Genomic DNA, 26,346 nt, shown 5'->3' on the forward strand with positions numbered 1-26,346 from the left:
ACAAGCCCCAGACAGGAATGGCTGGGTTCCCATCAAACTTTATTTGCAAAAACCCACAGCAGGCCCAGATTTGCCCGTGGGCTGTATTTTGTCCCCTGTTCCCCACTGGCAAAGGGGGTAAGGAAAGGGTCGAGGAACTCTCCCTCGTAAATTCCTTCCGCCCAAACAGCCCATCATCACTTCCATGTCCCTTCCTGTGTCCCTGCCCACATGGAAACATGTGTCAGGCTGGGCAAGTGCCCCACACAGGGGACGGGAGGCAGGTCCTGGTGATGGGCTTGCCCGTGGCCCCGGATCCATCCAGCCAGCACTTACCGAGCCCCTACCGTGCAGCAGGCTCTGCATCCCATCCGGGGAGACTGGCAGCCACAGGACTCTGCCCCAGCCTGGGAGGAACCAGGGTCCACTCAAAACAGAGTGTTCCTGCAGCTGTTCCTAAGAGACGACATGAGCTTCCTCCCTAAGGTTCTGGGTTTTCAGACAGGTGCCCCAAACACCAGAACCTCAGCCCTCTGGGGCACTGCTGGAAGAGACACAAAGCCTCAGCAGAGGCTTCCCCATTTCTTCTGAGTCCCCAAGCTTGGTCCTGGGCCCACACACAGAGGGTCCCCAGGACTGGCTGGATGGGAGAATGAGCCCGCACCCTGGGGGTTTCTCATCCATGGGTTCCTTCATCTAAACCAGAGAACCCTGGATTACTGCAAAGTCACAGAGGAATCTTTTGCACCCCCAACAGGAGTAAACACGGATCCTTTGAGTGACCACCAGGGCGGGGCTGCCTTGCCTACAGCTGAAGGTCTGACTTGGTAGCAGGAACTCGAGGATTCTTCTCACCTTAGAAAAGGCAAGGACACCCACAAGCTCATGGGGACCCTCACAAGTAACACGAGGTGGACGAGGTCACCTCCATGCTCTCCAGCTTACTGAAGATCCCAGCAGGGACCCATGAGGCGAGGTGCAGGTCCCCCAGCACCACACCAGGGATGAGTTTGGACTCCGTGGGGGACTGTCCTCTCCTCAGGCGTGGGGCTCCGGCCCCGAGAACACCGTATCACTAAGTACCTGTCTCCAGAATGAAGCTCATCTAAAAAAAAAAAAAAAAAAAAACAAAAAAAAAACTTTACAACAAGGTGCTACTTCTCTAAAGGAGAGCGATCCCAGGGCTGGGAGAGCTGCAAAGACGCACTTGCTGTCCTCTGCTGGAGTTTATAAAGGAGGTTCCCTGGGGCACAGCACAGAGGGAGGGATTTGCAGAAAACCTGGGGACAAGGGCTGGTAGACGCTCTGTGTCCTGGGGCCTCTGGCAGGTTGGCTGCACCCTCCATGGAGTTAATCCCCAGGTGTCCCGGGATTAATCCCCAGAGGCTCCCTGGAGTCTCTCCTGTTTGATTATCTAGGGAAACAGGCCAATGTCTTCCACTCCCTTAGAGGAGTGGGAGGGGAGACCCAGGCCCAGGAGGCCCAGGCCCAGGCCCTCGGGGAGGCTGGGGAGCCCTCAAGCAGCTTCTGGATAAAGACCCAGCAGAGAGAACGAGCAGGGGGGAGGCAGGTGGGGGGGCCGCTGAGTCCCTATAGGTAAGAAAGAGCTTGGGGGGAAGGGGAATGAGGCCAGGTCCCTGGACATCCTCGGAGAGGGAGGGGCTCAGCGTGGGAGGAATCTGGTCTGCTGGGAAGCTGGACTGGTGGGACTTTCCAAACCGGAGCCCCTGTGCTGGGGAGGAGGCGACGGGACTTCCTGGGGTTGGGATGTCTGTTCTGAAAGGTCGAGAGCAGCAGGCCAAAATCAAGATTTGTATGTCTTCTTTCTCAGGAGCCATGTGGATGGGTGCCGCTCCCCCTACAAACAGTGGTGATTGCAATCACTTGCCATTCCCATGGCAACAGGTGAGCTGAAAAGCTCAAACAAGGAGGGGAGCTCTCCCACAGATTCAGGTCCGCTGGGCAGCACGCTAGCCCATGGCGTCCCTGCCTCACTTGCCGTTCAAGGAGTGGAAACCTTTCCCAGGTAAGTGACTAGGAGGCCTCCAGGTTGGCCGCCCTGCCCTTGCTCCTCTCACCAGGGCCTGACTCCATTGGGTAGCTTCTTGAACACCTCCAGCATTCCACCACTGGCCGGCTATGGATGCTCAATAAAGGGGGACTCTAGGTTGTCAGGTAAAACCAAGAAGCAGTGGGACAGGTTGCAGGAACAAGAATGAACAGACTGCAGGGGCTAATGGTTCATCTGCCTCATAACTAACGTTTATGGAAGCCTGTTTCTCAGTGCTCTACGCTCGACCAACCACAGAGGACCAGGTGCGGTAGCTAGTGAGAGGAACGGTTGCACAGGTCACACACTGTGCCAGTCGCTCCCTATGCCTGACCTCCTCTGGTCCCTGCCTGCAGCAGCAGCACTATCATCCCTACTTTGCAGACAAGAGATGGCAGCCTGGGGAGGTGAGGACTGGGGTAGCAGAACCACGACAGAAGCTCTGTGCCTCTACACCATCGGCAGTGTTTGTCCTCATCGCTGACTTGGTTGCCGTCACCCATGAGCAGCACCCTCGGCTCCTCATCTCATCTGAAAGCCGGGATGATAATAATCCCCACACACATGCATGCCGCATGCACGCACAGGCATAGGCACACACATGTACACACATGCACACACAGGTGAACATAGTGTATGTTTGCACACACATGTACATACCTATGTGTACACAAGTGCATGCATGCGCACATATACCTGCGTGTGTGTGCGTGAGCGTGCACACACACGTGTGTGCTCACACGTGTGCATGCTTCATCCCTCCCGCTTCGATTCCCTGGCTCCTCGACCTCTGTCTGCAAGTGCGGGCAGGACGGGCACCCTGCCTGGGACCTGCTCTGCCTGGAGCAACTCCCTCTTCCAAGGCTGAGCTGCCCCACACCCCGCCCCTCTTGCGTGTGCATCCTGAGTCTGAAGGAGTCGCTCGGCACTCAGGGGTGGCCAGTGGTCTTGTCCCTCTGATTGCACGAGGCCACTGTCTCCTCCAGGGAAGCTCATGGGAGCAGGAACCTAAGGAAGTCCTTTGCTGGACTAGAACCTCCAGTGAGGTCGGGAAAGAGTCTGCCTCCCGTTTGAGGACCTGGGACCCATGAATCAACACACTGTCCTCCATGGCGTGCCTGCAAATCTTTCACTCTCATCCCTGCAGGGAGGAAGCAGCTGACAAGAGGCCCCCATTCCAGCGAAGATAGCCCCTGACCACTGGCGGCCAACTCTGAGTCCGCTGGGCCTGAGTTCTTTCAGGGCATGACTACTACAGGCAGGGAAGTGGTCGGTAAAGACCGGGCCAGGGACAACGGGGCATGTCCCTGCTCTTCCCAGGCCCTGCTGCTGGGCCCTGACCATGACCTCACACCTGCTTCCGCGGGAGCTCGAGTGCTGGAGTGGGGAGTGGGTTCACCGGGAAGGGCCCCGGGCATCCTCGGCCAGGTCTCAGCCACCAACAAGTGACAGGAAAGCAGGTTTTGACAGAAGGCTCCAGAAGGGCATCCTAAGTGCCCACACCAGGATCGCGTGGGGTCCAGAGCCTAATCCCAAGGAGGAAGAGCCTCCCGGCCTCAGGTCAGCAGAGAACCGGACGTGCTCTGCTTCCTCCAGCACAGGTGCGGATTCTTAAACGGGAGGAGGGCATCCAGGTTCTGGGCTCCTATTCCTTCCCTCCACCTGCAGGGACTGCACCGGGCTTCACCCGAATTGCCCAGAGGCATACCCCCGTGCCCACAGAGGGGACCACCGTATTCCATGGTCTTCTCGGCCTGACCTCACGCCGGGGAAGCATCGTCCTTCCCCAGCACAACTCTGACCCTGCAGATCGCAGTCCCGGTCAGGGAGCACTCGGGGGTCCCAGCCCCGCGGAGCCACTGGGGTGCATATCCGTATAGCGCACTGCCAGCCTGAGCACTCCGCCTTCTGCTTGGACCCCAGCCAGACATCAGGGCCGGCCCTCTGTCTGCCCCCGCCATCCTCCAACAGACAACTCACATTACAGCCCTGAGCAGTGAATAGTTCCTGGTCCGGAATCCTCCATGTGGGCCTCCGTCCTGCACACACACACACGTGCACATGAAATCATCCCCCCCACACACAGGTGGGAAGGCAGTGCAGCCATGCCCCCAGCGGTCCTCGGGACCCACACCTCCACCGCTCTGCACGAACCTGTCTCAGACCCACAGGTGTCCAACTTGCACAGCACAAGCTTCTCTCCACTGCAGCGGCAAGGTTCTAGCTGCGTGCGCGCTCCCCAGGAGTTAGGAAGATACCCCTGCTCGCCCTGCGCTGTGGGGACGCCTCCTCGCCAAGTGGCCTAGCCTGCGAGAACCCATCTCTAAATCCCCAGCTAACTGCTGATCCCCTCCAGCAGCCTTCCTGGGAAGATGGCTTCTGCATGGCCACCAGAATGGGTTCCCACTTCAGGCAGCTGTTCTCAATTAGCCAGAAAGAGGCACTAGGCATGCGGGGAGGCAGCGTGTGGAGAGGCAGCTGATGGCTTCACCAAATCAGAGGGGACCTCTTTGCCGCCACCACCTGCTGCAAGCTTCCCCTCCCTCCTCTGATCTGGACTCTGTGGAGAGCCCGGAGCTGGCGCCTGGGGACGCCAGGCCCAGGAACTGACAGGGTGGCCCATGGAGCGGCCAGAGATGCAAAGTCCTGGGGAAAGAAAAGGCGTTTCTAAGAGACAAAAGCAAACCTGTCTGCAGGGTGAATATAAACTTTCCAGATGAGGGTCACTTTTCTTGCTCTGAGTTCCCCACGGGGGTCCCAAAAAGCCATGTGAAGGGGGTGAAGACTTGAGGTTGGCCACCTGTGGTATTGATGATGGAAAGGGGATGCCCATGAAAGGTCGCACGGTTCACACTGGCACAAAATGTGCATCAGGCTTCTCCAAGCAGTGGCTCCCTCCTCCCACGCAGGCAGGAGCTGCTGGGGCTCAAGCAGGCAGAGAAAATTCAGGCCCACCGAGACCCAGTAAACAAGGCACCTGAACATGGGCTCCTAGGAGGCCTGGGGAAGGCCGGGCCTATTGGGGTACGGCCCAGGTGTGCGAGGAGGTGACCCTGGGCCAAAGCATTGGCCCTCCGCTCAGTGCTGATACACCAAGCAGGTGTCACCGAGTTGGTCTCTGGGAACCTGGCATGACCACCATGGCTAATGCGTGATGCCGTGCTTGGCCTTCATCCGACAATCCAATCAATGGCCATGGGGGCCCCTGTGTCAGAGACAGGAGGACCGTGGAGGATGGTCACCATCCAGAAGGTGCCTCACAAAGGGACAGCCCTGGGGCCGGAGCTGAGTTCAGAGAGTCAGCTCTGCTTCCCATCCCAGCTCTGCGGGGACCTCACCGGGCAGCCGTGGGTAGGTCACTTAAACTGTCCCACATTCAAGTTCTGTAAACACTGTATGGAGGCAGGAGTGCGGAGAGGGTGAGAAACCCACTCAGCAGGACATTGGGAAGACTGAACTGGCCGGGTGAGCACATCAGCTGGGGTTTGGCCAGGATCCCAAAGCAACATCAGTGTGGGGAGCTTGAGGAAGGTTCTACGAGGGGACTTGACCGAGCTGCAGGCAGGACACAGGGAATCCATGGGGAATGGACCCAGACTGCAGCAGCCAGGTCCTGGCACAGCCCCAGAACGTGGGGGGAGCGGGGGGAGGAGCACGGTTACCAGATCCCGGAAGGACAGTGTGGTCAGGCAGGAACAGGAAGTGGAGGTTGGAGGGTGTGGTGGGAGGGACACAAAGACTCCGGCCTGCATCCTGTGCCAGAGTCCAGGCCACGTATGAGTTCCCAGAGGGAGTAGCCCTGCCCTCAGGACAGGACCCCAGGCCCCAGCAGCACTCTTGGGATGGTCTAAAGGGGTGACCACGCCCTTGTCCTGGCCTACCCACCACCCCAGCTGGGCAACCCATCCCAGAGGCAGTTCCCTGGGTGAGAGAAGGACCCAGGGACCCCGGCATCGCTGGCCGGCCATCATTCCTGGCATGCTCTGGTCGATGAGTACTGGGCAGTGTCAGATGTGGACATCCTCAGGCCCAGACCACAGAAAGTGACTTCTCCAGGCCAACTCAGCAGAAACACAGGGCCAGCATTAGCCAATACAGCAAATGAGCAAATTAGGAAAAGCTGCACCTTCCCCAAGACACTTCCTGACATCTGCTGGGAATTTGCAGTAATGACATGTATCTAAGATGACCAGGAGGTAAACAGGGAGACCCCCTGGACTGTGCAGTGCACAACACACACAACTGTAAGTAGCAGCCCAGCGGCCTTGCACAGGGCCCCATCACAACCAGAATGGTGGTGAGGATAAGTGGCGTCTTTTGGTCTGTTGTCTGTCTCCCTGAGCCCCACCCTGGCCCCATCCACGCCTGCTGGCAAAGGTCACCAGGAGTGCACCTCTGCTTGAACCCACAGGCTTATGCACTAACAGTGAAAGAGCACAGAGGGGAATCCACTGTTGGAGCACATACACAGGAAGTCCCAGAAGGAGTCTAATTTGTAGTGTGTGGGGCAGGCCTAGGGTGGGAGGCAACTACCCACATGCTGGCCAAGTCAGGATCACCCCAGAGACCATGTCAGAAACAAAACGCAAAGTATCTCATTTAGGGAAAAATGGTAGTGTTCCGACATATTGGGTCAACATTAACGTCACCTATTTCTTCTTTACCTTTTTAGCGTGGCCGCCAGGAAACTCGAAATCATCGCCACTGCTTGAATTTGAAGCCACCTGGACCATGCTGCCCTCCCCTTCCTGCCTGGGTGTCTGCGGGACTCGGTGCCTGGGCTGTGGGCTCCATGTCGCTCTGCACTAGGTGGCGGGGCCTGCAGTCACCTGCTCCCCCCTCCCCCGCTCTTCCCTGAGGGAGGGTCTTTTTGGGCTGTAAGGTCACCTCGCTGGGAGGGGACACTGTGTCCTCTTAAACACGCTCTTTCTGTTCTCCCTCTCATCTTCCTCCCCTCCCTCCTCCTGCCTCCTCCCCCTTCTCTACCCCCATCAGACTCTTCTTCCGGCCCACCTGCTCTCCTGATTCCAGGCCACCAGGGAGAATGTGGCAGGGACCCCAGCCTCGGACACCTGACCCCTGTCCCCAGTGTCTCTCCCCCAGCCCCTCCACTGTGCTGGAGCGCAGGGCCCTCCTTTCCTCCCTCCTGGGGCTCCCTGGTCAGTGTGGACAAGTGTCCTCAACCTTGGTTCTGTCCGTTACTACCGCGGTGACCTCAGCTATGCCCGTCCTCATCTGTAAGCCTCAGTTTCCCCATCCACAAAGTGAGAGGTTGGGCTGACCATTTCTGAGGGCCCTTGCATGTGTGAGAACAGAGATGTTTCCCATGGACAAATGCTCTGGTTCAGCCAGTGTTCCTGCCCCCGTCTGCAGCGGGTATTGTCCTGGTGGCTGACACCGACCCACATGGGTAGAATGGGCTACCTGCCCGAGACTGCACAGTCTGAGCGGCTGCCAGCCTTGAGACTGCTGGGGAGAGACAGATGCCCAGTATGTCTTCCGATGCTGTCTGTGTTGGTAGCGGGAGGCAAGGCAGGAGTCTTTGTTCATCAGATTCTCGCGCTGATGAGGACCTGAAGTCAGGAGCTCTGCACACGCACGTCAGGAAGACGAGGCTCGGCCTGACCTTCCATGGAGCCCGTAGTGGGCAGGGTCAGGGAAGGGGACCCCCCAGACAGTGTGGGCAAAGTGCTCATGACGCCCCCCACACATGGGCCATGCGGTACAGATGAGATTGAAGATAGTCTTTCCCCAAAGATGCCTATGGCCTAATGCCCAGAGCCTGTGAATAGGTGACCTGCTGTGACAGAGAGACCTGCCATGTGACCCAGCTAAGTGCGCTGAGTAGGGGGACCATGCCAATGGTTTGGGTGAGCCGGCACAATAGAAGGGTGCTGGCAAGAGGGAGGCTGGAGGATGCAGGCAGGCCAGGGGACCCAATGGACCCCTGGGGGGGCTCAGAGGCAGGAGGGCATTGGCCTCCAGAAGCTGCAGGAGGTGGGGAAGCAGGTGTAGAAGCCAGAGGGCCCCAGGGGAGGGCAGCCACACTAGCCAGATGGGGTGTGAGATGGTTCCTGGAAAGGGTCCGGTCGTCTACCCCTTGGCCCTGTGTCTACTATAAAATCAAAAAGGGCAGGTGCACAGGCTGGGGACCAGCAAGGTTGGTGGAGACCAGGCCTAGAAAGATGCACGTGGAAATGTGACTAATCTTAATCCACTGGATGGTGTGGCTGCAGGGATCCCTGTGGACTCTGACAAGGGGAGGGGTCTCCAGCTGCCTGGGGTCATCCCCACCTGGAGCACTAATGCCACACAGCCCTCCATGTCCTGGCCCTGCCCCTCTTCTCTCTTAGACTTGCAAAGGTCCTGGGTGGGGAGACACCCACAGCAGACCAGGCAGGGTCATGGGACACATTCAAGCATCAGTTCTGCTGGGCGGGACCACATTTGGGGGCAGGTCCTCACGGACCTCAGGAGAAAGGAAGGGAAGTCGCACATAGGACGGAAAGGACCGTGGGGGCCAGGAGTCCTCGGGCCGGAGCTTCCGGTCCTCAGACAGGCTCTGCCTCTGACTCTGAACCACTGGGGCCCCTGCCTCTGATGCCCACTGGGACCCCTCCCTGTCCAGCCTTCCGGGGCCATTGGGAGGCAGGCGACTGTCCCACTCTGGCTACCCCAGCTCACAGCATCCCCTTGCTCTGACCTCCTCACCCCAGGCCATGCTGGCCACCCTCCCCGCTGCCAGGGAGCCCTTATCCACAAGCAGAACCCACCAAACATCAACCCTCTTTCCTCTGTGGGCAGGGTGGGGGACTGACACCTCAAACCTCCTGGTGACACAAAAGAGGGGAAGGAGAGAAATCATCACAGTTTTCGCGGCCACTCCTGCCACCAGGAACAGCCTCATTCTGTTGGCCCTGGGCCCATGGATTGGGGACCACAGAGAAAGAACCACGATCATGCAGGGCCTGTGGGGAAACTTACTTACACTCTTTGTTTTTTTTTCATTTTAGTCAGGCCTTGGACAAAGCACAAAAAACATAATTTAGGCTACAGACAGAAACGGGGTAGGAGTGGGGGAGTAAAGTTCCAGTGGTTGTCCTGCCCAGAAGGGTGCGGCATGGACCCGAGAGAGCATTCTAGCGGAAATGTGCACAGCTACAGAAGTACCCAGGAGAGGCAGGGAAGGCAGGGGAGGCCAGGAGAAGAGGAGGAAGCCAGTGAGGCAGGGGAGGCAGGGGAGGCCGGGGAAGCCAAGGAGGCAGGGGAGGCATGGGAGGCCAGGAGAAGCAGGGGAAGCCAGGGAGGCAGGGGAGGCCAGAGGAGGCCAGGAGAAGCAGGGGATGCCAGGAGATGCAGGGGAGGCCAAGGGAGGCAGGGGAAGCCAGGGGAGCCAGGGAGGCAGGGGAGGCCAGGAGAGGCCCACTCCTCGCCCTAGCCCAGCATGTTCCGGCAGCAGAGCTGCTCTTCCTCCCGCTTCTCCAGGTGGTTTTCCAAAAGCCTCAGCTCCCTACGCACCACCTTCCCCATGGACAGCTCCAGCTCCAGCTCCAGCTCCAGCACTTTCTGAAGGTCTGCCCTGGCCTCCGTCTCATTCCACACCTCCTTGTGAGCCCGGGCCCGCACATAGTAGGCCTTCACGATCCCTGAAGGGAGGATGACACTGCACCTGCTGAGCCCCTTCCTGGTGCTGCCTCATAGCTGACAAACTCTTAACCTTGACTGTGATCCTTAACCTCTCTGTGCCCCGTGGGCCGCCTCCTTGGTTGTACACGTGCGTGACAGTGGCAATAGCAGGACCTACTCCCCTCCCTTGCGGGTACCCCGCCAGGCCCCAGAGCTAACTCCAAACCCATAATCTCCTACTCAGTCCGGTGGGGTCCCCGCATGGTGGAGGCTCCATGCCCCATCTCTGCCCCCGCCCCCACGGGTTACTGAGGGCACTTTAGGAGGTAAGGAGCACAGGGAACCCAGCCCCCTGCGCACAGCAGGAGATCAATGTCGAACCCACCCACAGTCACTCCACCCTGCATGCCTGTTCCCCCGCACCTCGCTCACAAACACCTGCTCCCACCAGCAGCACCAGCTGCCAGGGCACCAGTGTGCAGGCCTGCTGCCTGGGAGTCCCAGAGACTGCGGTGAGCACAAAGGCCTCCCTCAGAGGCCCTGCCCCGCCCCCTGGCCTGCCAGTCCCCCCGATTGTGCCGGCCCACCCCGCCTGGCGCCCAGCCTTACCTGGGTGCAGCCGCAGGCTGTGCCTCTTGTGCTCCAGGACCTTATAGTACTCCTCTTTCTTGAGCAGACACTGGCAGGTGTCTAGTTGAGAATCAGGGTATTGATCATCTTCTCCAGCTCAGCCACTGCGCCTCCCAGGGATTTTCCTGCGCAGGGGAGCATGCCGGTCAGCCGTGAGCTAGGCCGCCTGCCCCCCACCCTTGGTGCCGGCCACCCGGCCACGTGGGCAGCCCCCCACCTTGGTCTGCAGGTTCCTCAGGCAGACAATGGCTTCCTGGTACTTGCTGGAGGCTTCGTCGTAGCGGTCCAGCTTGAAGAGCCGGTTCCCTTCTCCATAGAGGATGGGCACCGCCTGCATCTTCTCCTGGTCCTGGTTGTTCAGGCTCCACATCTCCCGCTGGTACTCGCTCTGGGCCTCCACCTGGCCTGACAGTGGCAGGCGGGTCAGGCAGGGACCGGGGGACCTGCGCCCCCGCAGCTGGGGACCCGCCTCCTCTGCCTTCTCCACAAGCATGCTTGCTTGTGGTCATCGATCACCGTCCACTCCTCGTCGCATTCCATGGTGCGGAAGTGAAAGATCACCTGGTCAGGAGGAGGAGTACCCTGGTCTCAGACAAAACTCCCACCATCGTTGGTGGGGCTATCCTCCGGGCTCAGCTCACCACACCCCATCCAGATGCCGGGACCCCAGAGCGACCCCCATGCTGCCTGCCCTCACCCCTGCCCCAAGGACCCCAAGCCACTGGCTGTCCTGCCTGGCAGCTGTGCAGGACCTCAGAGCCTGGCTTACAGAAGACCTAGATCTGAGGCCACAGACCCTGCCACTCCGTTATCCAGGGAAGCTCACCTGACATTTGTGGACAAAACCGTGAACCCTGAGGGCTCCACTCTACATTGGGGCATCACAAAACTCCCAAAGCCCTTCCCCCAGCCCATGTCTGGTGAGTGGGCACCGTTTCCAAGCTTCCCAGGTGCTCGAGGGTTGATAATTCCAGGAATGTCCCTCCTGGCCCCGTTCTGGCAAAGCGGAAAGACGCACAGCAGGAATGCAGCAGACCAGGTCCACTCACCCAGGACCCCATGATGAAGTTTGGGAGCTCCCCGGTCCCTCCATGTAGGATGGTTTTCTTGATCCCTTCCATGTTCAGGAGCAGAGTGGCCTCCATGGCTCCCGGGCTCAGGCTGAGTAATCTCCTGGGAGGAAGACACCCAGACCTGGGGATTGACCCTGCCCCCGGGGCAGGTGTGAGCCAGGAGAAAACCGGGCGGTGCCTCCTCCCTACTCTTCAGGTGGAGGTGAGGCCCCCACAGTCCAGCCACCGAGGGTTTTCTCCCATCCCAAGAAGAAAGAAAGCAGCTGGAGGGTTCTCAGAGAAGATGGGGAGGGGGTGTAGCAGGAGAGAGGCCAACAAAGGGGAACAGGAGGGGAGCCTGAAGCCCCCTCCACGTCCTGGTGTCCATGCCAAGGTCCTGTGGTCTCTACAGTCCCTGCCTTCCCTCTTTCCTGTTTCCTCCTCCTCTACCCTCAAACATTGCACAGGAGAGAATGTGATGCAGGAGGGGGAGAGCAGGTTTCTGGCCTGGGGGATTCTAAAACCAGGTGAGAGAAGGGACAAGTTTGGGGAAAGTTAAGGGTGTCCCCCAGTCCCGCTCCAGCCCCCACTCCAGGTTCTGACTGTGGGGAGCAGGATTCTCTCTCCCAGGGTGGAGGGTCTCATTCCTACCCCTGTGCTTGGAGACCCCTGCAGAGCTCAGTCCCTGCACCTGGGATCCCCATTCAGGACTCAAAGTGACAGGTGACCTGAAGGCGTGGTATTTGACGCCACCTTGTGGCCAATGGGAGCTCGGGTTCCCAGTGTCCTTCCTCTCTGTGACCCTAGCGGGAAGGGACACTAGATTATCAGGAGCCACACAGAGCCCCGATCACACTTCTCATTTCCTGACCTGTGGCCTTGGGTATCTGCCACCCTCCTTAACTCCACCCGCCCCGCCAAAATGGAGAGATCCACCTCTTCAGCCGTCCCCCCCCCCAAATCTCCCACAAAGAGTCACTGACATAGATGCCAAGCCTGAGCCCCTAAGCCCAGACCAGGGCAGCCGGATCAGGCCCCTAGGCCCCTTCTGGGGTGCTCAGACCCCTAGGGCTCCAATCCAGCCCTCTCTGGGAGCAGGGATCCTGGGGTCCTTCTCTGTCCCACCCTTCTCTGACCACACAGCAACGCAGAGGAGTCCGAACACAGAGAAAGCAAGACGGATGCTTAGAGGGAAATAAAGCAATTACCATGGATGTCGGGGGAAGGAGAGAGGGAGGCAGGACCCAAGAGTGGGGCGCTGCTTCTGGGGTCCCAGCAGTGCTGGCTTCTTCCCCACAATGGCTGCATGGCTGTCGGCTTTGTCTGTGCTCGTTGTGCTGGACTTCCCTGCCGGTGACGGCTGGCTTCTCGCTGTAATCCACGGTGAAGAGAAAGCTGATTGATTGCTGGGCTCTGGAGGGCAGAGAGGCAGGGAGTTGGGGAGGGGCGGTGCTGGAGTAGAAGGCATAGATCTGGGCCCTCGGTGCGGAGGAGCAGGAGTGGGGTTTGGGGGTGTTTGCTGAAGTTGAGGCCAGAAGAAGTAGGTGCTCAGGCCACAGCGTTCCGACGGGCCCCCAGCCGTGGTTAGCCCCAGACTATCCTCCTAATGGACTTCCGGAAAAGGCAACTCTAATAACCCCACCCCTCTTAAAACTCCTCAAAAGGCTCTCTGTCAGGATACACCCCAGGCTCCTGCCGCCCCCACCCACCCGCCCAGTGGAGCCAGCCTTGCCCCAGGCCACCTGTCCCCAGGGTGGTGGGCCTTCAGTCCACCAGCTGCCTTCCTTGGTCCTAGAAGTGGGCTTACCCAGTCCCCTACACCGGCCTTGGCAGGCCCCAGTTGAGGAAAGCCTCGCCACCACCCTCCACCCTGCATCTTGTCCCCTAGCTCCTCTGCTAAACTGCCACATGCTGGGAGAGTCTACCCTGCCCCTGCTCACGTGGGGTTCCCCACACCACTTTGCTCCCTTCCTCACCCTGAGGACGCCTCCCTTGCAGCATCTGGCCCAGCGTAGGTCTGCTTGTTCCAGCACCGGCCATTCCAGGAGGTCATGGGAACTAGCAGGAAATTCTGCTGCTGGTCAGGGATCCCCCCAGGACATGGCAGAGCTGGGACCCCTCCTCCTCTGTCCTCCTCATCAACAGATGCATGAGTGGGGTTGGACCCCAGAAAGCCTCTGCCTGGGAATGGCTTTTCCCCCATCCCTACCACTGCTCCACTAGGAGCCTGTCCCCCCAATCATACCCCCCTTTCCTCTCAGGCCTGGCCGGCTCTGCTCCCCGCAAGGGGAGTCTCTCATTCAGAAGAAGACATTTCCTCCTCCTCCTCCTCCTCCTCATTGTCATGGACACTGCTGTCCTTTCCCCCGGGCTGGCGGTTCTGAGGGAGGGGATGCAAAGCCCCACGTGGGCAGGGAGGCCCGATTAAACATCCCTCCATTCACTTTTGACCCTGAGGAAGTCCTATGATCAAAGATTAGGCATTTGGGGTGCAAAGCCGGACACCCAAGATTTTGGTTCCTGCTGACACTGTGCTCCCATGTCGGGCCAGACACTTCAGCCTTGGAAATCTGTGCTGTCATCCAAAATTCGAGTAAAAATAGCTCCTCCTTGGGCAGCAGGGCAGGAAGCACACTTGGCCCATGGTCAGGGCTGGACCAGCTCAGGCTGTCCTCTGATGGCCAGACACAGTAGGGAGCAGCCAGGGCAAGCTGAGACTGTTCCCCATTCACTGAGTCCCTCCCACACCCAGCTTAGTTTTCTGGAGAATAAGGGCGCTGGCTTTCCTCCTCCTGTGTCCTTGGGGAAAGGCGGGAATCGAATCCCTTAAGTGCCATCCACACTCCTGCCCCCAACAGGCCACAGCTCAGTCTCCACGTGGGGAAGGCAGGGACAGGAAGAGCCGTGGTCAGACAATGAAACAGCAAAGCAGAGCATCCCAGACCACCGCTCAGAGTCCCATCTCATTTCCAGAAACTTCTGTCTCACTTACACATCTGTGAGCTGGGTGTCCGACACTGGGCGCTAACTCCTCGGTGGAAGGAGCCCCCCACCCCATGCTCAAATACATTCTCTGCTCCCTTAGCTCATTCTGGAGGCCCCAGCCTCCAGACATGGGGGCCTTCGCTGTCATTTTCTTTGATTAGTGGCTCTTCGGTTCATGGACGCCCTGTCTCTCCCCACACGCTAGCTCTGAGGAGCGGGTGCAGGGACCCTGGTCCCCTAAGGGCCATTGGGGCCCACCGAACCTCGCCGGGCCTGTTTCCTCATTTACTCCTAGGCTGCTCTGAGGGTCCAGCGAGGTCGTCACAGAAGGGCTCGATGGGCACACCAGCACCAGCGGCACGCAGCTGCCCCCATCCCTCCATCCCTCCGCTGTGGGGAGGGAGGTTCCTGAGCCCGAAGTCTGGGTCACCCATCTCTGTCGCTGTCCAGGGCAGAGTTACGTGGAAGGGGTGGGGAGTGGACAGAGCCAGCCAGAGAGGGGGTGCGCTGCACCGCCCGGGACAGAGCTTTGGGGGGGCGGTGAGGCTTGCAGAGAGGAAGCCTGGAGGTGGGGCGCGGCCTGGCCAAGGAGTCGCGGGAAAGAGGGAGGGGCTTTCCAAAGGGCGAGTTTTAGAGCTTGTGTCCATGCCGGGGTGGAGGGAGGCCTCGCCCTGAGTTGGCTGCACTGGAGGAGGGCCAGGGTACCCTGCTCTGGCCCCTCCTCCAGGATCTTCCAGGTTCAGAGTGCGGGGGCACGTTTGGGGAACACAGGGCAAGCGCTGGAGACGGACACACCCATGCGGGAACAGCAGCCGCGAGCGCTCCGGGCGGACACTCCTGTGCGGCCTCCGGACCTCGGAGACAAAGGGGCGGATCCCGCTGCGCCCCCGTCAGCGGAAACTGGGCAACCCCGGCTGCGCCCATTCCCGCGGGAACCCGGCAGTCAGCCAATCGGAGGGCAGCAGCCCCGCGCGAGTGCGGGGGCCAATCGGATCCCGGGCGCGGCCGCCCTGCGGGGACGCAGCCAGTCAGCGGCGAGGGCTGGCCTGGGCCGGGCCCGCGCGGAGATTCAAACCGGCGGGGCGGGCGCTGAGCAGCCGGCGGGGCGGGCGATGGGCGTGGGGGGCTTTTGGGTGAGTGTGGCCGGGGGACCCGGAAGGGGCGGGGGAATCCGGGCAGGAAGAGCGCGCATGCGGGGCCGTCCGGCGCTGCAAGATGCAGACCGGAGAGTTGGGGGGGGGGGGTGCAGCGGGGCTGGAGCGCCCGGGCCCCGGCAAGTTAGCCAAAGGGCGTCAGACGCGGCCCCGGCCCAGGGAGGTCGGCGAGCGCTGGTCCTGCCTCTGCCTGCCTCCCCGCTTACTGCAGAGAGCCTGAAGGAGGCTGGATGGAAGACGGTTGCTGTGGACACTGGCAGGCAGGGACCACAGGATGGGCGGAGCGGCCTGTCCATCCTCCGCCCTCCTCTGTGCCTCTGACCTCTCTTCCAGGACGCAGCCTCGCAGCCTCGTTACCCCACCCACAGCTGCCTTGTGTCCCTGGGGCCCAGGGAGGGTAAGGGGGATGCCTTGCTGACCAGATACCAAATCATGGAAATAGGATAAATGCCAAATCATGGAAATAGGATAAATGCCAATAACTACATCAAGGCATATCACGTTCAAACTACAGAAAATCAAAGATATAGAAAAAATTCAGAAAACCCCCCCGGGGGGGGGAATCTTAATCTATGGAGGGACGAAGATAAGAATTACATCCAATTTCTCAGAAAACCATGCAAACAAAAAAGTGGAGTGAAATATTTAAAGAGTTGAGGGGGGGGAAATCAATCTATCATTTTGTACCCTACAAAATTACCTTTTAGAAAGTGAAGAAATACTTTCTCAAACAAAAATTACAGAAATTCGTTGCCAGCAGACCTGCCTTGGAAGAAATATTGAATGTATTTCTAAATATTTCTAAAATAAATACCTTAGAGAACTTGGTATTTCCCCCAAACAAGCTTAAAGCAATGCCGAAAGAACAACTTACACACAAATGTATAAGTTTTATTCATAATTACCAGAATCGATAGCAACCAAGATACTGTTCATAAGGTGAATGGACAAATAAAATGTGATACAGCCAGACACCAGAATAGTTACTGCAAAAAGATAAGTGGTTTCTAGAAATGAGGGGGGAGGGAAAGATAAATAAGCAGAACACAGGTGATTTTAGGTTCTGAAACTATTTTGTATGATACTATATTGGTGGATATATGCATATACCTATATATGTATAATGGTGGATACTATACATTTGTACATCATAGAATATGCAATACCAAGAGAGAATCATAATGTAAATGGTGGGTTTGGGTGATAATTATGTGTCAGGGTAGGTTCACAGATTGTAACAAATATAGGACTCTTGTGGAAAAATGCTTATAATGAGGGAAGGATGGGGTATGTGGGAAATCTTTGTACCATTGCTCAAAATACTACTCAATAGTAAAAAGAATATGAACATAAGTGAACAATCTCTTATATATACAATATTGCAAATTAATTTTAAAGCATTATGCTAAGTAAAAGAAGCCAGGTACAAACACCACATGTTATATGATTCCATAAACTACAGTGTAATATGTAAAGAAAAAAAAATTATCTAAGGACACTGAAGACTGACCAAAGCAGGCAGATGTTACAGATAAGTCAACACTTGCTAGAAGAGAATAATCCTAGGTAAGCTTCCTAGTTTTACCACTTGGAGCCCGAGGCAGACACTATTAGTGCAATGTTGTGCAACTACAATATGGAAGTAATAAGACTTTTTTATTAGACTGATGAACCAAGAAGGGCATAGTCTGGGACAACTGCATAGCTGAAAAATTAAGAGGGGGCAGAGTGGAGTCATGCAAGGATCTCTAAAAAGAGAGATAAGGTAGAAACACCTCATTATACCTAAATATTTGGCTGAACTTGCCACGCACCATATGGAAAAAAAATGTAGTTTGAGTTCTGTCAAACTGAACACTCAAAAAACAAAAACAAAAACGAAAAACAAAACAGCATTCTTTGAAAGCATCTATCCTAATCCAGAATCTCTACAATGCATAATTCATACCCAGAACACAAATCCAAATTACACAAATTTCAACAAAAGGGAAAAATGCCACACACAAAGAAAAAAAAAAAAACAATGAAGACAAAACTAGAGATGGATCAAGATGTTGGAATCAGAACAGATTTTAAAGAAGCTACTGTAATTATCTTCATGGATATGGAAATATATTGATGATGAATAAAAAGACAAATTTCAGCAAAGGAACAAAAGCTATAAAAGAAGTATAAAAAAGAAATTGAAAAGTGAAAAATAAAATCTGAAATAAAAATTTCATCTAGGGGCACCTGGGTGGCTCAGTGGATTAAGCCTCTGCCTTCGGCTCAGGTCATGGTCTTTCAGTCCTGGGATAGAGCCCTGCATCGGGTTCTCTGCTCAGCAGGGAGCCTGCTTCCTCCTCTCTCTCTGTCTGCCTCTCTGCCTACTTGTGATCTCTGTCTATCAAATATATAAAAATTTCATCTAATGGGATTAACAACATATTGAAGATAAAGTAAATGATCTTTAAGACAGATAAATAATAAATTAGAAAAGAGACAATTATGGGTGCTTGGGTGGCTCAGTGGGTTAAAACCTCTGCCTTCAGCTCAGGTCATGGAATCAGGGTCCTAGGATCGAGCCCCACATCAGGCTCTCTGCTCAGCAGGGAGCCTATTTACTCCTCTCTCTCTCTCTCTCTGCCTGCCTCTCCGCCTACTTGTGATCTCTGTCAAATAAATAAATAAAACCTTAATAAAGAGAGAGAGACCAATAGCATGGAGGACAAGGGGCGTTAGAGAGTAGTAGGGAATTTGGGTAAATTGGAAGGGGAGGTGAACCATGAGAGACTATGGACTCTGAAAAACAGTCTGAGGGTTTGAAGTGGTGGTGGGGTGGGAGGTTGGGGTACCAGGTGGTGGGTATTATAGAGGGCACAGCTTGCATGGAGCACTGGGTGTGGTGAAAAAATAATGAATACTGTTTTTCTGAAAATAAATAAATTGGGAAAAAAAAAGAGAGAGAGAGTTAAATGCAAAAAATGAACAGACTGAGGAGTCAAGATGGCGGAGAAGTAGCAGGCTGAGACTACTTCAGCTACCAGGAGATCAGCTAGAGGGCTTATCTAAAGATTGCTGAAAGACTCCGCATATAGACCCCCCCCCAGCCATTGATTAACTAACTGCTTCTTGGCTTTTCTGTAATCGTTTGGCTTCGCCCTTCCCCTGTTAGACCCTTCCCCCAGTTAATTGTTTAACCGCTCTCTTGCCTTTCTGTAACCGCTTGGCTTTTAGGGGGTGATACTGGTCTCCTGTTTAAACAGGATACCTTATGTGCATAGTCACGTAGGCAAGGGTGGTCGCCTAGGTACGTGGGCCTAGTCACGTAGGCAGGATGTTTCTCTGCTGAGTAATAAGGTCCAACTCCCCCTCCTCACTCCCCCTCCCCGCCTTTTTCTTCGCGCGCGGGGGTCCTCCAAAGCCAATCCGCAAACACCGAGTATGCCTTTACATTCAAACCAGCCAATGAGAACCTTGTAACTATGCTTCTGCTTCTGTACGTATGCTTTCGCTTCCCCAAACCCTATAAAAAGGCCCTGAACAAAGGGCTGGCGCGCGAGTCCTCCTAAGACTTGATCGCCCGCAGGTACCTGTGACTACTCAATAAACCTCGTGCTGTTTGCATCTGATCTGTGGCCTCGGCTCGGTTTTTGGGTCCCGGGGTCTCCTCCTGAGGAGAGGTCCATTCCGGAGTGCTTAAAACCCGGGGGGATCTTTCATTTGGGGGCTCGTCCGGGATACGAGACCCCCCCACCCAAGGACCACCGACCCACTGTCAGGAGGTAAGCTGGCCAGCACTTTATTCGTTGTGTCTGTTCGTTGCGTCTGTGGCTGCGTCTGAACCTGTTACTTGTGAATTTGCGCATGCGTTTGGTTTGAGGTTCGATCGGATCCATTTGTATTTGGCGAGGGCCAGAAGGAGCTGACGGGCTCGGACTTCTCCCTCGCAGCCCTGGAAGACGTTCCAGAGGCGTTTGTAGTCCCACCGGGTGGGGCATTTGGGTCCTTCGGGACATCTGGGCCCCGGTGCAGCGGGGCATCTAGAGCTCGCGTTTGGGGAAGCCCCTTTGGAGCTCAGCCTGTATCAGAGAGATAAGTGGCCTTGGTTGGAGAGGGGGAATCCGGACCCCCGGGATCTCTGCTTGAGTTTTTGCTTTCGGTTTTGTACCGAAATCGCGCAGCGTCCTTCTTGTTAACTGTTTTGTGTGTCTTACTTATTGTCCTTGGTGTTTTCTTTGACTCTAAAATGGGGCAAACACTTACCACCCCCTTAAGTCTCACTTTAGGTCACTGGAGAGATTCTGAGTTTCTCCTAATAGATGTGGGGGTTTCTCCCTCACTCACTTCCCGTGTTAATGGCTATAACTGGAACCAACTGGGGTTGGTCTAACTCGAGACAGAGACCATAAGGAATATTCCCAAGCAGCTGCCGAAACGCTCTTTGTTTCGGGGAAGTTTCCCTGTGTTCTCTGGCCCAACTTGGACTGCTTAACTCCTCCCCCCCCTTGCTGGTGGGCAAGCTTGGCGTCTGCTCCTTTGTTGGGGCTTATGAGCTCCAAAACCGGGAATCTTTTCTCTGCCTCCTGGCAGCACTTTGTTTCCTCTGTTTCCCCCTTATCGTGTTTCTGTACCAATGTGCGTGCAGTCTGCATGACTAGCCTCTCGATCATGCACCATGGCTCCTTCTCTCTTCACTGTCAAGGAGCAAGAAGAGCACCCCCTGGACCTAACACCCCCCACTCCAGATCTTCGCACTTGTGTCTCAGGTAAACATTCAAAGTGGAGTGGGTCCAGGTGAAATGTAAATCAGTACTGGAACTAAGTTAAGTTTGTTGTTAAGATAAGATATGTCTTTTAAGTTATCAGCAGTAAATGTGAAACTTCGAAGTTTACTGAAGGTCAAATAAGCTCATGTTATTTGTTAAAATTTGTTAGCAAAGAGATGACTAAACTGATGGTTAATTGTCTGTCTCAAAGTTTTAATGGGTAATTGCTGAAGTAGCTTTCAAAGTCTTTGGTAACCTGAAAGTTTAAAGTTTTGCTTGGGTGACAAATGGAATTAAATTGTGGACATCTAGGTCTTAAAGGATAAAATGCTAAGGCATTAATTACTGGATGTAGGGTTGGGTTTTTGACTTAACTGCAAAGAAACTAAGAGTATTTAAATCTGCTGGTAAACTTGTTTTCCACTTAACAGATTCATAAATTTGCCACCTGAAGAATTCTGTTGTAACAGTTCACAAATGGCTAATAACTAAAGGTGTTTCTAACAATACAAAGTTCTGCTTAGTGTAACTAAGACTGATAGAAATAAGGGAAACTCTGTATGTAGGAAAGAAGGAGATATGTAAGAAAGATTTAAGGAATGGGAATACATTTTGTTGAAGGTAAGGGAAGGTAATTTTGTCCTAAATGAGATGGTTGTTTGGAAGGAAATGGCTTGGGACAAAACCTGAATGCAAAGGAAAGTTGTAGAAGGTTTGTGAAGGGAAATCTTCAGAAAAGGAATTTTAGCTATGGTCAAGATGGACTAAGATTGAAATGAATGGGTTTTAAAGTTACATTGGTACAAGACTGAAATTGTCTCTGTTCAAAAGGATAGTGTTTTCTTAGATTAATTGATCTGCTGTTACAAGAATGTAAATGGTTTTCTCTTTTCCTGCCCAGAAAATTCAGTTCCTATATTTTGTTTTATCAGGTGTTTAACATCCCTAATTATACTTAGGCATGTGTTTTAAAACTTTATAAGATTTTAGCAAATGTTGACAAGATTTAAATTGTAGATCTCTTTAACTCGGGCTTTTCCTTGGTATGCGAAGTTGCTCATGAAGTACTACTGAACCAATGATAAACCTTGGGTTACATTTGGGAAAATACTGTAACTCTTATAGAGATTCTACGCACTTTCTAAAGTTTTAATGTTTTAAAAGATCATCGCTTGATATTGTAATTATGGAAATGCTATATGTCACAGAAATAACCTGATTTCCTTGCCAGCTAAATTGTAAACTCTTGTCTCATCAGCTCTAACCATATCCATTCTGAGTTTTTGTCATTTATAATTGTTTTAATTCTCTTCTAAATGAGTTTTATCTTCAAGGAGATTCATATAAAGGACTTTCAAGACAAATAGATATTTGATATACTTGAAAACCCTAAAACTGAAATGGGTAAAACTTTCCAGAACTAACTAAAGCTGCATTCACCAGATTTAGTAACATGGAACTAAATGAACTACAAGATTATAATGTTGTGTCTCTTAATGTTTTGTCCTGTTTTAGACATTGCTGGTTCTCTAATGTTTGCTCTTCCAGACTAGGGATACTTTTTCTTAAGTTATCTGTAACTCACAGAGATGTAAAAGTGCTCAAGGCATTCAACTTTTCTCTCTATCTGAACCCTCTGAAACCAAAATGTCTCAGTAAGTATTCTTTCTTCCATGGCAATCAGTCATTTACATAAGTTCAATAAGAATCTGTTCTCTTTGTAACAGGACAGCATTGGAAACTGGTTATTTTACCAAAGCTTTGACTGGAATGTCATATTTGAGAAAGACATGCATAGACTCAGATATGACCAGACAGCTTTAAGGAACTAAGGTTGACTTTCTGAAACCTGGAGCCATAAAGCCCCTTGGGACTATTGGCCTAATACCTTGTTTACAGAGTTCCCAGCAGCCTCACCAGGTGAGTAAAGAATGTCACTCCTTGGTAGGTGCAGAATCTCATGAAGAGGCATATGCCCAAATCGACAGGTATTGCAGGCATGCCTGATGGCAAGTACGTGGCTTGGCTTCTGGCCTGGAGAGGCTACTAGAAGTTCAACCTAGAAATTCCTTATAAAAAGTTCCAGCAAAGCAGATTCTAAAAGATCTATTGATCACACTCACTGTTCTTGCTGAGCTTATGTAAATAATTAGGCCAAGTTTGTTAAAACTGGACTTGTTTCACAAGTGAATTAGTCCTGATTTGGCTATCTCTGGAAATGAGGGTTATTTTGGAGAGAAAAATTATGTTTTAGTAACACACCTTTATGGATGTTAAATTCTAGATTTGGTTGTCTTTAAATGTTTGTTTATCTAAGCTAAACAATTTGAGGTAAACTTCAGAAAAGTTGTACAATAGCTCCTTTAGTCGATCTTATTTTATGGGTGTATTAGCAGACCCCACGGCACATGATTAAACAACTAAAAAATGGGATTGATTCCCCTACAATTGTATAACTTAACTAACACCTTGTGTGTGGCTGAAATAATAAAATTGCCTAAAAGCCAGCCTATCACACTCCATAGAATTAACTATAGACTTATAAAGATAATGAATGCTCTTCAAGATCCTTCTCTCTCTCTCAGTAATTGGTTAGCTTACTGGTTTGGAGGAGGACTGCGGCCAAATCTCCTTTTCGGGCTTCTCATTCTTATTGCCTTATTAGCCTTAATATGTTGCTTTGTTCGCTGTTTCTCTACTTGGTGCCGAGACTCCATTGCTGCAATGACTTCACCACGACAGATGATCCTTACCACGCGCAAAGATACTTCTTCACTGTCAGCACTGGATTCAGCTGCCTCTGCCTTTTGTAACTCCCCTATACATTCCTCCACTGATCAATGTTGACCTGAGTAGGTAGGGACAGCTCTATGCCCCTATTCAGCAGGAAGAATTTACAGAAGATAAGACCTTCCACCTTCAACCACCTTAAAGATTTAAGGGTCAAAATTGTTCAGGAGGCTGGCTGAGGAGGGAGCAGGGGCTGGCGCCTTGCACCCCTCTCCACCCACTCCCCTTGGTAATATGTATGACATTTCACAGGCACCCCTGACTGCCCTGAAAGAAGAACAAATGTTTATATTTCAGAGATCACAGTCTTGTAAGGCAGGAGTCTCCCTTTGTTTGCAAATGTCCTTGAGCTTTACAACAAAGAAGTTTCCTTATCAATAGCCCAATTTCCAAAGACACATAACTCAGTTCCTCAAGCCCATCTGCAAGCCCTGCAGCTAGTACAACAAGAGGTCTGAAAACCCCTGGCACCTGGTGGCCTGACCTACACCCTAACATCTGCAAGCTAGCAATGGGAACTCCAGCCAATTAGGACGTAGAAAATTACTTTGACCTACAAAAGCCGCCTTCACAACCATCCCCCCCCGGGGGCGACTCGGGTTAAATCCTTGGGGAAGCTATGGGGACTGAAGTCAACAAAGTATGTTAAGAACACTTACCTTCTATGTATGCCCCGGGTTTCACAGACCCAGAGAGTGGACCTACTGTAGTGGGACATCCCACTTTTATTGTCGCTATTGGGGCTGCGAAACCACTGGTGACACAGCAATATCAGCTAATTCGACAGACCGGATCCCAAACTGACCTGGTACAGGACCAGAGCAAATGGATATAAGATTCTATCCATGATAAAAAAAAAAAGGGGGGAGAGACGCCTGGGTGGCGCAGTTGGTTAAACGACTGCCTCTGGCTCAGGGCGTGATCCTGGAGTCCCGGGATCGAGTCCCACATCAGGCTCCCAGCTCCATGGGGAGTCTGCTTCGCTCTCTGACCTTCTCTTCGCTCATTCTCTCTCTCACTGTCTCTCTCTCTCAAATAAATAAAATAAAATCTTAAAAAAAAAAGGGGAGGGGAATGAAAGACTCCGCATATAGACCCCCCCCCAGCCATTGATTAACTAACTGCTTCTTGGCTTTTCTGTAATCGTTTGGCTTCGCCCTTCCCCTGTTAGACCCTTCCCCCAGTTAATTGTTTAACCGCTCTCTTGCCTTTCTGTAACCGCTTGGCTTTTAGGGGGTGATACTGGTCTCCTGTTTAAACAGGATACCTTATGTGCATAGTCACGTAGGCAAGGGTGGTCGCCTAGGTACGTGGGCCTAGTCACGTAGGCAGGATGTTTCTCTGCTGAGTAATAAGGTCCAACTCCCCCTCCTCACTCCCCCTCCCCGCCTTTTTCTTCGCGCGCGGGGGTCCTCCAAAGCCAATCCGCAAACACCGAGTATGCCTTTACATTCAAACCAGCCAATGAGAACCTTGTAACTATGCTTCTGCTTCTGTACGTATGCTTTCGCTTCCCCAAACCCTATAAAAAGGCCCTGAACAAAGGGCTGGCGCGCGAGTCCTCCTAAGACTTGATCGCCCGCAGGTACCTGTGACTACTCAATAAACCTCGTGCTGTTTGCATCTGATCTGTGGCCTCGGCTCGGTTTTTGGGTCCCGGGGTCTCCACCTGAGGAGAGGTCCATTCCGGGGTGCTTAAAACCCGGGGGGATCTTTCATTGCAAACACCTGCAAATCCATCGGCAGATAGAAGAGAAGAAGAACAGCAATTCTAGAAACAGAAAAACAACCACTTTCTGAAAGGTAGGACTGGTGGAGAAGTGAATCCAAAGTGACGGGAAGATAGACCCCGGGGGGAGGGGCCGGCTCCCGGCAAGCGGCGGAGCAACAGAGCACAAAATCAGGACTTTTAAAAGTCTGTTCCGCTGAGGGACATCGCCCCAGAGGCTAAACCGGGGTGAAGCCCACGCGGGGTCGGCGTGGCCTCAGGTCTCGCAGGGTCACAGAAGGATCAGGGGTGTCTGAGTGTTGCAGAGCTTGCGGATATTGGAGCAGGAAAGCCGGCTACAGAGACAGAGCCGACAGTAAGCTCACAGCTTGGTGTTGCCTTGAACCGGTCGCAGGCTCGGTGAACTCAGAGCGTGGCTGGAGGTTAGGCAGATGGGATTTACTAGGAGCTGTTCGCTGAGGACGCACTGGGGAGCGGGGCCCGGGCCTCGCGGCTCCTCCGGGCCAGAGACCAGGAGGCCGCCATTTGTATTCCCGTCCTCCGGAACTCTACGGAAAGCAAACCGCTCAGGGAACAAAAGCTCCTGAAAGCAAAGCCGAGCGGATCACTCAGCCCAGCTCCTGGTAAGGGCGGTGCAATTCCGCCTGGGGCAAAGACACTTGAGAATCACTACACCAGGCCCCTCCCCCAGAAGATCAACAAGAAATCCAGACAAGACCAAGTTCACCTACCAAGGAGTGCAGTTTCAATACCAAGGAGAGCAGCAGAATTCCAGAGGAGGAGAAAACAAACCACGTAACTCATGGCTTTCTCCCTGTGATTTTTTAGTCTTGCGGTTAATTTAATTTTTTTCTTTTTCATTTTTTTCTCTTCTTCTGCTAATATTTTTTTAAACTTTTACCCTTTTCTTTTTTAACTAGTTTATCTAATATATATATTTTTTCTTTTTTATACTTTTCATTATTCGTTTTCTTTTTTTAATTCTTTTTTTCTTCCTTTATTTTTGAACCTCTTTTTATCCCCAAATCAGAAGAGATCCCAATCTCTTCAGTCTCTTTTTTTAAATTCTTTTTTAAATTCTTGATTGAATTTTTAATTCAATCTCTTTTTTTAATTCTTTTTTTTTCTGTTTTCTTTCTTTCTTTTTGAACCTCTTTTTAATCCCCAAATCAGAAGAGATCCCAATCAGAAGAGATTGGGAGATACCAATCATAGGAGATACCAATCAGAGGAGATCCCTCACCCAATCGTGAGGGGGGAGAAATCCCCCCTCACGATTTGGGATCTCTTCTGATTTGGTTAAAGCATATTTTCCTGGGATTGTTGCCACCCTTTTAGTATTTTACTTGCTCCTTCATATACTCTTAGCTGGACAAAATGACAAGGCGGAAAAATTCACAACAAAAAAAAAGAACAAGAGGCAGTACCGAAGGCTAGGGACCTAATCAATACAGACATTGGTAACATGTCAGATCTAGAGTTCAAAATAACAATTCCCAAGGTTCTAGCCGGGCTTGAAAAAGGCATGGAAGATATTAGAGAAACCCTCTCGGGAGATATAAAAGCCCTTTCTGGAGAAATAAGAGAACAAAAATCTAAGCAA

General features: G+C 53.1%; 1 pseudogene; it reads right to left on the reverse strand.

Moving 5' to 3' along the window:
• Positions 1–9,463: 9,463 nt before the first annotated feature.
• LOC122907639 lies at positions 9,464–11,430 on the reverse strand (annotated as a pseudogene).
• Positions 11,431–26,346: the final 14,916 nt, after the last annotated feature.

Source organism: Neovison vison, chromosome 5, assembly GCF_020171115.1.
Source record: "Neovison vison isolate M4711 chromosome 5, ASM_NN_V1, whole genome shotgun sequence".
Lineage (NCBI taxonomy): Eukaryota > Metazoa > Chordata > Mammalia > Carnivora > Mustelidae > Neogale > Neogale vison.